The following is a 14,762-nucleotide window of genomic DNA, read 5'->3' on the forward strand; positions in this document are numbered from 1 at the left end:
CAATATGCTTTGGCTGAGCTTGACCCAAGGAGTAGGATGTCAAGCGAGCAGGGCTCTTGGGAAAGCTACAACTCTTAGCTTCCATTCACGAGGGCGTGAACTTGCAGGGAAGCATAGTGGATTGTAAGCAACCAAAGGGAATGATTCGAGAGATAATCTATAAGGGTTCAAATATAAAGGGAAAGGGCCCATGAGCAAGAGTGCACCTCTTTTTCAATCAAATATTGGGATATTTGGGGTTAAGTGTTCTTGGGTTTGAATAGTATTCTCCCGAGAAGTCCAAATTTAGAAGCTTACAAAGTCATCAACGTCCTCTTTCATCTGGTCTTTGGATTGTGAGTCGGCATTCATGGATCTCAAAGAGCTCTTGATGACTCCTCCAGTTTTGACATATTCTGACTACACTCGACCTTTTATTTTATGCGTGGATGCTTTTGATATTTGTTTTGGAGGTGTGTTGATGCAAGAGAGCCCAAGTGTACCTGGTCAACGCCATCCTATTGCATATATAAGCCGTACATTACAACTAACGGAGGTGAACTACTCCACGACAAAGAAGGAATGTTTAGCAGCAGTCTGGGGTTTCGAGAAACTTGATACATATCTACATGGTTCTCGGAGGTTATTTGAAGGTGATCATGCTGCCATTACTTCATTATTGAAGAAAAGAACCTTGTTGGTTGTACTACTCGGTGGGCTTTGAATCTTCAGATATATGATTTTGATGTTGTTCATCACCCCGAAAGTTTTATGGGTAATGTTGATGCCCTTTCTCAAGCTCCTTTTCCTTTTCCACTCTCTTCTCATATTTTTGATGAGCCTGTTGTTCCAGCATCTGTGGATTTTCTAAATGAGGATTCTGTGCCGTCAACGGTTGCTGTACTTGATGTTTAATGTCCACAAGGTGCAAAGCAAGATCTACCTTCTCTTGACAAAGTTCACGAGGCTCAAAAGCTTCAGCCATGGATTCAAAGGCTTCAAGATGGGTTTAAGAATCTTGCATCATTTGTTGATGACTTGCCATTCTGGCATTTACAATGTCAATATTGCCTTCAAGATGGCTTTCTTTATTTTTTGGGGACGAATCCTGGTAATCCTTTATGGGTGGTGGTGCCTTCAATCTTTATTCCACGGTTTCTTCATACATACCATGATTCTTTTGTTCTATGTGGGAATATGGGACATTCTCATGTGACCAAGAAGTTGCACAGGTCTTTCTATTGGCCGAACATGTGACATGATATTATCTGGTATGTGCATAGTTGCATTTAATGCCAAGTTCGTAATACTCTCCCTCGTGCTATGGAAGGACAGTTGGAGTCAATTGCAGTTTCCCATCCATTTGAGTTAGTGGCATTTGATCTTATAGGACTTTTTCCACGATCGACTGCTGGCAATGAGTATGTTATTATTGCTTTTGACTATTTGACTCATTGGGTAGAAATTGGTGCTCTTGCTAGTGCCTTTACAACCGCTATTGAATACTTCCTCTTTAATCGAGTGGTGTTCTAGCATTCTTGTCTGGAGCAGATTCTTTTAGATAATGGTCCCGCATTTATGGCTGAAGCATTTCATGTTTTGACGTCTCGATTGGGGATATGCCACATTTTCATAAGTGTTTATCATCTATAGTCAGATGGTTTGGTGGAACGGCTCATTTGAACATTCAAAGGAATAATTGCGAAATATGTGAACTTTCAACATTCAGATTGGGATGGTTATTTGCCATCTGTTCGGTATACATATGTTACAGAGGTGTAAAGTTATGTTGGTGCTTCACAATATAAACTTTTACATGATCATAATCCAATATTACCAACGGAGCTAGGTTTGCCTTCACAATTGCCAGGAGCTGCCGATGCTAGGTCCTAAGATCAATATTTGACGAGCATTCTTCCACTTGTTCGAGCAGAGTCTGCCAAACACTTAGGCCACGTACAAGTGGGACAACAACAGAGCTACAATGCCCACCATCGTCCACTCTTAGTGTTAATCCGTTTTCCCCATCTTACGGTACGTGGTTTATCTAAGGGGTTCCTTGCTCAGTGGAAAGGTGTAAGGAACCAGCTCCCTGAGATGTCGTAGGCTAAAGGATCCCCGAAAGCATGACTGAAATGACAAAGAGTTCATCAGATGGGACCGAGTCTAAGATTGAGTCTAAAACCAACTCTGAGACCGAGTTCGAGATAGAGTCCGGGATAGAGTTCGAGGCCAACTCAGAGACTAAGTTCGAGACCGAGTTCGAGACAAAGTCCGAGATCTAAGATTGGGTCTGAGACCGAGTCTGAGGTCGAGTCCGAGATCGGGTTTGAGATCAAATCTGAGACCAAGTTTGAAGTCAGGTCCGAGATTGAGTCTGAGATTGAGTCCAAGACCGAGTCCAAGTACTAATACAGGTTAAGGGGTGAAAGCCCAAAGTGTGCACCTCCCAGTGGGGGGGGGGGGGGGGGGGCTGTAGGGGGTTCCAAAAGTATAGTAGGGATAGTGAGGTCTAGGAACCAGTTTTGAAAAAACTCTCCAGTGGTGCTTCCAAACTGACTTGAGGTTGAGATTGGAGCCAAGGGCTTTGGGTGGGAGTGAGCATGGACTCGGGTGGTGCCGGAGGGGCCACCCAAGGAAGTGCTCAAGAATAGCTCCCACTCCCGAAAGGGAAACCGACTATAGTGCTCCTGGCTCATGTGGAGTGGTGCCCCACTTGAGTACCTTATGGCTCATTTGTCCTTGCCCTTCTTAGGGGTTTAGGCCTTCCCTTTGGGATGGAAGTGGGGGGGTAAAGGTACCCATACCAGGCTGTTAGGCCATGGTGTTTCGCCCTAGCATCCCGAAACATGTGTTTCACTCAAGACTTGGGATTTAGAGGGTCCCATGATCAAGTCTTGTGGTACTAAGGGATGTTAGGAGCCTGGAGGCTTGGTGTGCTTGGCTGCTTGTGCCTGCAGAGAATGTAACCGAACCTTAAGTCCAATCTAACTCGGGAAGGGGGATTGGGAGAAATTTGTAGATGGATGGCTAATGCTCCATTGCTCATGCAGTGAGTAACTTAAACCAAACAAGACCAAGTAGGAGCTGGTACCATAGGCGGGAACCTTGGTGAGGGAACTTAGCAAAAGCCAAGGCAGTGTTGGTCGGATAGACGAGGTAAGCTGGCAAATTGGAAAGGAAAAATTTATGGCTTACAATTTGGTATCGGAGCCTTTTCCTCAATTCTAGTGAAAGATAGAGGCGGATTGCTGGGAGATGGCAAAGGTAGGGTGGAAACGAACCAAGGCAGAGATGGAACCTCCTCCAGAGCTAAAGCCTCCGGTTGAACAAGAGGCTATGGATGAGGAATCCTTGCATAAGGAGGACTCTAATGAGGAAACTTCCAAACAGGAGTCCGATGGTGAGGTTCAGTCATCCAAGGCTCGATTGGACGTTTTAGAAGGACAATTGGCACAGACCAATGCCCTGTTAGAGACTCTTGTACGCAAATTAAAGCGTAATGAGAAGCGGAAGAAAAGGCAAAAGACTACGGATGCTGGCAACGAAGAAGGTGCAGACCCTTTGGCAAGGACTGAGGCAAAACCAAATAAGGTCGAACAAACCGAAGTGGAATCAGTCCCTCAGGCAATTCCCAAGTACAAACCAAAGCCCCCACCATCTTCAAGGGAGTGAACGACTATAAAGTGGTGGAGGATTGATTTTACGATATGGAGGATTACTTTTGAGCATTGCGGTTACCGAGCTCATAGAAGGTCCCATGTGCAAAACCATACTTGGCAGATAATGCCAAGTCTTGGTGGAGAACGACAGAGGCCAACGAAGGACTGGTGGCCACTTGGGGAATGATGAAGGCGAGGATCCGCACAACTTACATTCCTCCGAATGCTACTTTGCATCTAAGAGACAAACTGAGTAAGCTGAAGTAGACTGGAACCATTCAGGAGTATGTGAATGGGTGTAAGGTCCTAAGTTTGGACTTTCCGGGAGGTCACCTAGCCCAATACTATTCAAACTTAATGACGCTTAACCCCAAGTATCTTAAGACCCTTAACTGATTAGAAAAAAGGGTGCACTCTTGTTCATGGGCCCTTTCCCTCTATATTTGAACCTTATGGATCGTATCTCGAGTCGTTCCCTTTGGTTGTTTATAATGGGTTTATGGCAAAGAGGATACTTGTCACGAACATGAAAGATATGGATGCGTTCCATGCCTTCATATCAGGCTTGCAAACCTGGGCTTGCGGTGAAGTGATGCGTTGGAACCAACCAACTACAAGGAAGCATTGGATGCGGCCATCAAGGTGCATTTCAACGATATCTGTGAAAGGGGAACACGTTGGGGTTGGGGTCTATGTTTAGCAAAAGGGCTAAATCAAGGGGAACGTATAGCAAAGGGAAATTCAAGAAGAGTTTCTCTAAGAATGAGTCCTCGAGGTTCCAGAAAGGCAAATCCAGTGGCCAGCGAGCAAGTACGTAGGGGAGTCAAGCAAAAAAAAACAAACCCACGGATAAGAAGGTCAAGTCAGTTAGCAGCGTGGGAAACAATATATGTTACAACTATGGTGAAGCAGAACACTTTTCAAGGGAATGTCCTTACCCGAAGAAGGCCAAAGCCAATATGGTTATTAAATCGGGTGAAATCCAAACTAAGGTATGTGATCTAGTCCCTAATTCAAAGTTACTTATTACACGAGTAACTTTGGTAGAGAGTCGTTCGTAACATCTACTAACCCTCCGAGGGAAGCTCGGAGGTAGCTTTGTTAAGATCCTTATTGACACGGGTGCTTCGGATAATTTTGTGGTTGCAGACATAGTCCGGCAAGCTGGACTAATGGTGCAGCGGCTGGGCAAACCAAGGACTATAGAGTTTATTCAAGGTAGCTAAAGCACCAATGAGGTACTTCAACAAGCGAAAGTCGAACTAAGGACATGGAAAGTAGACATGGATTTCACCATGTTGGACATGGCGGGATTTGACGTGATCTTCGGGATGGATTAGTTCAATCGGTTTATGGTAGCCCTGCATGGACAAGGTAGGAACCTTGTGGTAGTAGCGAATGCCTAAGGAAGAAGATCCAAGGTGGAGGCCCATGATCTAAAGGTAGGGCAATTGGCAAGGTCAAAGATTCCTGTTTAAACCTGGTGTCCACGAGAGGACAACTCACTAAAGGAACCAAGGCAGCATTTCTGTGCTTACTCTCGGTGAAGAGTGACAAAAAGATAGAAACGAAAGAAGTACCTTTAGTGATCCAGCGGGTGTTGAACCAATTCCAGGATACCATGCCAGAGGAGCTTGCCCCCCACACGACCGATAGAACATAAGATTGAGCTGATCGAGGGTGCTGAGGCGGTGGTCTGTCCCCCCTATCATTTGAACGAAAAAAAACTCGAGGAACTTAAGTGCCAGTTGGTGGACAAAAGGTATATTAGGTTGAGCAAGTCGCCGTATAGGGCACCAGTGTTATTTGTGAAAAAGAAAGATGGATTTATGCGCATGTGCATAGACTACCAGTTGCTAAGAAGAACAAATACCCTTTGCCAAGGATTGAGGACCTGTTCAATAGGTTGGGAAAGGCAAAATACTTCTCGAGGATTGACCTAATGTCAAGATACTACTAGATCAGGGTAACAAAGGAAAATGTCGAGAAGACAATCTGTCGAACAAGGTATGGGAGCTTTGAGTTTCTAGTGATCCCCTTTGGGCTATGCAATGTGCCGGCAACATTTTCGGCATTGATGAACCACATTTTTATACCCTATCTGAATCACTTTGTCGTCTATCTCGTCTATATTGGCGACATCCTGATCTATAGTGAAATGTTAAAGGAGCATATTGAACACTTGACGAAGGTGTTTGAGAAACTAAGGGAACACCAGCTGTATGTTAAAGAGAGCAAATGTGACTTTGCTTAACAAAAGGTAAAGTTTTTTGGGTATATGGTGGGCAAAGATGGGCTCAAGGTGGACCCTAAAAAGGTCCAAGCAACCTAGGATTGGGAGTGACTATCGAATGTACACGAGTTAAGGGCATTTTTAGGGCTATGCAACTACTATCGAAAGTTTATCAGACACTATTCGAAAATAACCCTACCCTTAACAGACCTAACGGGAAAAGAGAAGATGGTATGAACAGTGGAATGCGAGGCGGCATTTATCCACCTCAAATGGAAGTTGAGGAAGGCTCCCATGTTGGCGTTACCAGACTTTGGTAAAGGCTTTGAGGTAGAAACGGATATTTCAGACTTTGCGTTTGGTGCAATTTTGAAGCAAGACAACCATCCAGTAGCGTTCTTCTCGAAGAAGTTGGACAAAGCTCAACAGAAGTGGCTTGCCCACGAGAAGGAATTGTTTGCGGTGGTCAAGGTGCTCAAGGAGTGGCGACACTACTTTGGGAGACACTTCAAAGTTTACACAGATAATGTGGCAACGAAACACTTCTTGTCATAGCCCGACCTGAGAGGGAAACAGGGTCGGTGGGCCAATGCTTTGGCCGAGTTTGATTGCAAGATTCTGTACAAGCTTGGGAAGAGCAACATCGTGGCAGATGCGCTAAGTCGAAAAGCGAGCTTGAAGTTGGTGATATCCAGCACGACAGCAACCTTTTGGGATGATGTGTGGATAGCATATGAGAACAATGGTTTAGCACAAGAAATGTTGCTGAGGAATCTAGAGGCATGAGAAGCTCACTAAAAAGATGAGCTGCCAACGAAAGAGAAAACAGGCTATGCAGAATGCAATAGACTCATCTATTACAAACAAACGAGGGTGTATGTTCCAAAAGGGGAACTAAGGAAGGTAGCTTTAAAAGAGTGTCATAATGGACCTTTTGCAGGACACGGTAGAGTGCCCAAGACGATAGGCTTACTCAAGAGGAAGTATCACTGGCCAGATATGGCTAAGGATGTCCAAGACTATGTAAAAACATGTTTAACATGTCAATAGGTCAAAGCCATAACTAAGGTTAGTGGGGGCTTGTTACAAAGCATCCCAATTCCAGATCGTCCATAGAAATATCTTACGATGAACTTCATCACGGGACTCCCCCTAAGTGAGGGGTTTGATGCGATATTCGTGATGGTGGACCAATTTTCGAAGATGGCACATTTCATACCCACCACAACGGAAGTGGATGCGGAAGGTGTGGCAAAGTTGTTCTTCAAACAAGTAGTTCGAGTGCAGGGAAGGCTGGAAGAGATCATCTCAGATCGAGATAAGATCTTCACTAGTAGATTCTGGAGAACTCTCCTGGAACAGTATCGCACCAAGTTGAAATTCAGCACAGCCTATCATCCACAGACAGGTATGGGGTATTAAGTCAAGTTTGATGGCACTAACACTTCTTGACAGACAGACAAATGGAAAGGGTGAAAACACAGTTGGAGGATTATTTGCGATGTTATGTCTCAGGAGACCAAACTGATTGGGTAAGTCATTTGGGACTTGCGGAAATGTGTTATAACAATTCACCACATTCGAGTATCGGGGTGAGTCTATGGGAAGTCATCAATGGGCGAGCTATTGAAGGTCCTATGGAGCTTGGCGTGGCCGAGTACCATGGAGAATTACCCACAATGGAGGCATTTATAGCGGAAAGACTTAACATTTGGAATCTAGTGAGGGATTCCTTGGAACGGGCTCAACAAAGGCAAACCAAATACGCGAACCAGAAGCATCGGGATATAGAGTTCCAAGCTGAGGAGAAGGTGTGGCTGAACACCAAGAACTTTAGGCTGCCAAGTGGGATCAACCAGAAGTTGACCCAAAGGTAAAAATGCATTTATTCCTGGAAATGAATTGATCTTGAGTTCCTTAAGCAGGTTTGCGGGGCTTTACGAGATTGAAGCACGAATCGGTAAAGTGGCTTACCGTCTCTGACTTCCTCGAGAGATGGGGAAGATACACCTAGTGTTTCACGTGAACTTACTCAAGCCGTGCTTTGAGGATCCGCTTCATAAGGACCAAGTAAGACCTTTACCTGAGGTTATATAAGGGGAGGAGGAATACGAAGTCGAGGCCATCCTTAATGCGCGCAAGAGCAAGTGACAAGGACGCGAGGTGAGAGAGTTCCATGTGAAGTGGAAAGGATTTCCACACTGCGAAGCAACATGGGAACCAAAGGAGAACCTAGCGAACGCGTGAGATCTAGTGGAGGAATTTCTGCAAGGCAGAACTCTATGTACTTATGCAAAGTTCAATTAAAGTATCAATTTGCGAAGTTGAGCAATGGCATATGTTGGGACCCGAAGGCGTGCCAAAGGTAAGCTAATTAGCATGGGTTAGCTAGGTTGACCACGCATAAGAAACTTTGCCAACTCTCTACGGGGATGTCAAATCCATAGACGTATTCTATGGAGGTTAGGTTCGAGTCCCAACCCCCTAGTAAAGCAAGGTTGGGTTCAAGTCCCAACCCCATACTAGGGTGTGGTGAGGTGAGGGGTATAGGGACACCTATATTCCATTGTCATGGACTCTTGGCCAAGGAGGCTAACTTAGGCACACTACTAAGTGGGGGGATGCCCCTGGAGATATGGTCAACAAGTCGTAGCATAAAAAGAGATGTTCGATATGGGCATCGAACTTCTTTTATGGGTGGTGGAGTTGTAAGGAACCAACTCCCCAAGGTGTCGTAGGCTAAAGGATCCCCGAAAGCATGACCGAAATGACAAAGAGTTCATCAAATGGGACCAAGTCTGAGATCGAGTCCAAGACCGACTCTTAGACCGAGTTCGACATAGAGTTCGGGATCGAGTCCGAGGCTGACTCGAAGACTGAGTTCGAGACAGAGTCCGACACCGAGTCTGAGGTCGAGTCTGAAGTCGAGTCTGAGATCGGGTCCGAGATCGAGTCCAATATCATGTCCGAGACCGAGTCCAAAGTCGGGTCCAAGACCGAGTCTGAGATTGAGTTCGAGACCGAGTCCAAGTACTAATACAAGTCAAGGGGTGAAAGCCCAAAGCGTGCGCCTCCCAAGGGGGGGGGGGTTGCAAGGGGTTCCAAAAGTATAGTAGGGATAGTGAGGTCTAGAAACCAGTTTTGAAGGAACTCCCCAGTAGTGCTTCCAAACTGACTTGAGGTTGACACTAAAGCCGAGGGGCTTTGGGTGGGAGTGAGCATGGACTCAGGTGGTGCCAGAGGGGCCACCCAAAGAAGTGCTCAAGAGCAGTTCCCATTCCCGAAAGGGAAACCGACTGTAGTGCTCTCGGCTCATGTGGAGTGGTGCCCCACTTGAATACCTTGTGGCTCATTTGTCCTCGCCCTTCCTAGGGGCTTGGGCCTTCCCTTCGGGATGGAAGTGGGGGCGTAAAGGTACCCATATCGGGCCGTTAGGCTACAGTGTTTCGCCCCGGCATCCTGAAGCATCTATTTCACTCAAAACTTGGGATTTAGAGGGTCCCATGATCAAGTCTTGTGGTACCAAGGGATGTTAGGAGCCTGAAGGCTTGGTGTGCTTGGCTGCTTGTGCCTGTAGGGAGTGTAGCCAAACCTTAAGTCCAATCTAACCTGGAGAGGGGGATTATGAGAGATTTAAGAATCCGTGGATGGATAGCTAATGCTTTGTTGCTTGTGTAGTGAGTATCTGAAACCAAGTAAAACCAAGTAGGAGTTGGTACTATAAGCAGGAACCTTGGCGAGGGAACTTAGCAAAAACCAAAGTAGTGTTGGTCGGATAGACGAGGTAAGTTGGCAAATTGGAAAGGAAAAATTTATAGCTTACAAAAGGACCATATCAAGTGTTGTGGCAAGTTTAATCCGAACCACTTGCTCTTGTATATAAACTAAGGCTTTTGGGCTAATTGATATGCATATTTCTTGTATTTCCTTTCCACATTCCATGCACACACACACACACACACACATTCAAGCATTAACATCACCTATCGTAAAATCTCTTAAGAATGTCCTCAAAGGCACCCTCCTTCTCAAGTGCAAAAATAACTTCACACAACTCCACACACACACATATACATACACATATATATACATATACACATATCCCGGCAATGGCTGTAGCGGGCATCCTCAGCTATTTTAGCAAGACTCTTTTGCTTTTCTTCTTACCATAGATTATTAACTTTGTTTACTCCATTCCACAGGTAAGTTAGCCATATAATCTTTTGGTTTTTGTGCTAAGTAACTTGCCTCGCAGCTCTTCAAATGGGTGCCATGTCCGAGACATCTTCCAAACCATCTCAAGAACAAGTTAACCAGATTCATATCCTTACTGCCTGTTAAAAGCCCTGTTTTCGGCTCAAAGCTACATCACAAAAGTCCTACAAGTTAGCGATTGTAGACGCTCCAACAAGCAGTTGTGTGAGATAAATTGAGAAGGCGTGTCCTTGCTGGTAATCAGCGTCTGAGCTACTCACGATTTGCATCATGTTGTGAATCAAAATCTGTAAAACATCATGTTCTGGTCACAGAAAAAGAACAAAGAAAAGAAAGAACAATGCACATACTGCAGAAGATATCACAAGAGTTTGCCCAACGTCCAGTCCATTCACGCCGGCGAGAATGTTGACAGCGTTGGTGCAAAACACGGCTAACAGGCCCATGTAAACTTTGTATAGCACGCCTAACAAGTGTAAAAACTGTTCAAGAACAAATCGAACCAAAAGAAAAGAAGAAAAATCTTACCCAAGTCGAGCACCTCCATTTCGAGGTAGACTCGAAGAGGTTTCGGAATAACAATTGTCGTGTGCCCTGCGTATCCCATCAGTAAGGGAAGAGCAGCGAAAGAAGGAAGCAAAAGTTTCCTGAGAGCAAAAGAAACACTCGAATTTGTTTCGTGAGGAGATCATGAAACTTACACGCGCCATGGGACGTCGAGGACGTCGTCCACAAAGCCGAGAAGAATCATAAATAGTATAGATGTGAGAGCCGCATTGTAAAATCGAGGAAAATCCAGCTGACGCTTCTAGGATGCGGGGGCGTCGGGCGCCAGCTCCTCCGCCACATTGTCTCCACTCGTAAACTACACGAGATTTCTCTCTTTGAATCAAATGCCCAGGGCTTGCGAGTCGCTGTGATGGCTGTAGTGGATTCCAAGTCCATCTTTGCGAAGGAAAAGAACCCGGTACATGTCTGTTTTTATTTGCCTTTTCTTTAAACGATGAAAGCTCAGCTGGATTGAATGCGCGAGCCGTTCGCGAAGAAGATTGATGGAACTCTAGCAGCTGCGATAAGAACCATCACAGAAGAAACTGGTAAAACTTTCCTTTCAGCTTTTTTGATGGATGATCATACAACTTTTTTTTCTTGTTTATCCTACAGGTCGTCCTTTGGTTGTAGCTGACTGTACCGCGAGTATAAAAATTGGACAAGCACTTGCAGAGATGGCGGACTTGAATTGCTGCATTGTTCTTGCGAACAAGAAGCCTCTCACCAGCTCGTTTGTAAGATCGTTCTTTTCTTCTTTCTTCTTTTTTCCTTGACCCATGGCTGCAGAAAGTTTACGATAGGATTGCAGCACTGAATTGACGTTATCGCTGTGAATCAACAGTTGAGCAAGAACTATTTGTACGTACATTTTACGAACATTTCTCAAGCAGGTCGGTGCTGCTCTGCCAGTCATAGCAACTTTGAACCGTCTGCTAAATTCCGGAGATTCGATCAAGAAAATTGTTAGTGCTCTCAGTGGTTTGTCCTTTCATTCTCCTAAAAATTTGCCACTTCTAACGTCCTTTGTCAGGCACTCTCGGCTTTGTAATGAGTCGGTTGGAGTATGGTGAATCGTTTAGTGATATTGTGAGACAAGCGAAAGAGCTTGGTTACACCGAGCCAGGTAGCTATCTTTCTTTTCTATTTTTCATGTAGTTTCAGGTATCGGACTCTAGAACACGCACTAACACCGAACATCGTGGGATGCAGCCGACATTGTACCATGGACAGGGATTGGAATAAAACAGACGTAAAGACAGAATCACATCTGCCGCCCATATTTACTTTAGGAGGGACTTTAGGCTCTAATGAAATACTGAGTTGCCTCAAATAAAGAATTCAGCGAATAAAGCCTCAAGCGTGATCGCAAGTCACACCATCTATATAAAAAATGCCAGTGAACCGTAATGAAAGCGGGCGGGAGGCGGTTTAGGAGATAAAATGCTGTGATCACAAAATCGAACTTTTTAATAAGCCTTCCTATTCTTGCTTCATAGAAGGGAGAGAACGTAGGAGACAGATTTCTGCACAGCGAAATGTCGTCCCAGCGAATGTTTATCGAGCGCCTGCGTCGCGAGCTCTTTGGAATCGGCCAGTCCGGTCCCAATCCTCTCGCTCTCATGCTCCAGGAGACGATCAGGCTCCTCTCGGCCGAGCTCTACCAGAAGGACATCCATTTCCTGTCCGAACTCCTCCAGGTACTTTGCTCGAACTTGGTTCTGTCCCTGACAAACATGAGCGTCTTAGAACGCTGAGGACAACACTTACCATTCGTCCGTGGAGCCGAGCATCGAAATCTATCTCACAAAGACCGACGTAACTGGCACTGGAGCAGCTGCCACGCTGCTGCTCTTGAACAACGAAGTTGGTTTCTCGGAAAAGAATATAGAGTCCTTGTGCGCCGCTGGTCAGTCCACAAAGAAAGGAAAGAAGTCTCAAGGATACATTGGCGAGAAAGGTGAGATAATTCTTTCTTACCTCTCCTCTCTAGCCGTGGTAACGTCTCTTGCTCGTACAGGAATTGGGTTTAAGAGCGTTTTTCTCGTCACCAAGCAGCCGTATATAATCAACAATGGCTTTCGTATTCGTTTCAACGAAGAGCCCCACAACGAGGCCAAGCTCGGGTATATTGTCCCGGAATGGGTCGACTGTCCTACAGACGCTGTGCTGCAGAAGGTCTGTAGCAAGGTGGTCTTCCTGCAACGGTGATCATCCTTCCCTTACGTCAGGAAAAGATTTCGGAGGTGGCAAAGCAGCTTACTCAAATCCCAGCGGAGACGCTCCTCTTCCTATCGAAGATACGCATGCTCTCCATCTACGATCAGCAGTCGCGGCCTCCCACGGAACTGGTTCTCTCCAGATCTGTGGAGATGACAACGTCAAAGAATGGAAGCGTGGAAACGAGCACAACTTTTCTCACAGCTAGTAACGGACGGAATGGCACTCAGCACAGCAACTACTACATGTTTAAGCAGACTTTGAAAGTACCTGAGGAGGCCAAGGTTGAAAAGCGAAAAGATGTCGATAGCTGGATGATCACTCTAGCCTTTCCGGTGGATGATCGTATCTCGAGCAGCTGCAGCATTGGCGATATCTTCTCGTTCCTGCCTTCCGATATCCACTCGGGCCTGCCGTTTCTTATCAACTCGGACTTTTTGCTCGTTTCCTCCCGTGCGACGCTCCTCTTTGACAGCTCCTGGAACCAGGGGATCTTTCGCTGTGTTCCCGAGGTTTTCTACAACGCCTTCGAGCTTCTCCTCAACACCACGGCGTTTGGACTGCAGAGTATACTGTCAGTAGCACGCATGGCAATGTACAAGTACGTACCTGTGAATGTTTGCCGCAACTCGTACCTCGAGAGAGTCCGCAACGATATCTTGTCCAAGCTGAAGGACAACAACGTCATTCTTTGCGCCTCGGACGTCGGCCGTGCACCACCGAGCGGGCAGCTTTGCAAGCCTGCTCTTGCGAGAAAAATCGCCCCCAGCTTCCGAGAGCTCCTCAAAGCCGCACCGAAGTGTCCCAGGTTCTTGCGAGGAAGTCCCTCGTACATAGTGGACAGCACGCTGCAGGAGAGCTACGTCTCGGTGCTGAGACTCCTGGGAGTCCCAGATATGAGCAACGATGAATATCACCAAAGCCTCGACTCTGAAGACTGGATGAGATCGCTCCCCGACGATGCATATGTCAAGCTGCTGGTGTTCCTGTCCTCCAAGTCGTCAACTTTGAGATCCCTCAAGTTTCTCAAGTATCGAGGCTCCGATGGTCGACTTCAGTTGGCAAGCATGGATGATCTCGCGCGAAACGATGGCAGATCCATATACTGGGATTCTGGTCATAGAGCTACCGCTTGGCTCGCTGGTTGGACAGAGGTGTTTCAACGTTGGCTAACTTTCAACTTCGTTCCATCGGCCTGCGCTGCAAAAATCCGGCAGCACTCGGTGTTAGAGAACTGGTTGGAGAGAACCCCCTTCAGCGTGAGCGAACTGACAGCATGCTCACTCGCTCGTCAGGTTCTTCGAGCAGTCACTGCGAACTCCTCAGATGCAAAGCTTGCTGTTCTAGCGATGCACTTCCTGTTCGACCTGTACAGAAACGACCGCAGCTCGTACACATCCATCAGCAACCAAAAGCGTAATGTACCAATCGTCGAGAATGACGGAGCTGTGAGTCCTTATGGTGCGAGTTATGTTTCAACGCGTCCATTGTTGCTACCGGCGGCTTGTGGAGCGAAGTGGCCGCTCTTGCTCCCGTCTGATGTGTGGAGACGCGGCGTTCGAAAATTGTCAGAAGAGTATATGGAGTCAGCAACGGTCGATCTCTCCGACCCCGACGTGCGAACCGAGTTTGTGAATTTTCTGAAGGAGCAGTTCCTGGCTACGGACATCCCCGCCTTTGATCCGGTGAACGAGGCCCTTCCTCCGCATTATGTTGGTAACGTCGCAGCGAGCTCGTTGTTACTGAAGTGGATTAAATCCAGGCACTGCAATGCACCCGCTTTCGCTTCCAGTATTAAGAATACCAAGTGGTTGAAGACGAGACACGGATACTGCTGCCCAACCGTTGCATTCCTGCCGGTGCAAGAGCTGCTTAAAGTCTTGAAAGTCGAGGACGTTCCGTTC

This window comes from Selaginella moellendorffii, unplaced genomic scaffold, assembly GCF_000143415.4.
Source record: "Selaginella moellendorffii unplaced genomic scaffold, v1.0 SELMOscaffold_16, whole genome shotgun sequence".
Classification (NCBI taxonomy): Eukaryota; Viridiplantae; Streptophyta; class Lycopodiopsida; order Selaginellales; family Selaginellaceae; genus Selaginella; species Selaginella moellendorffii.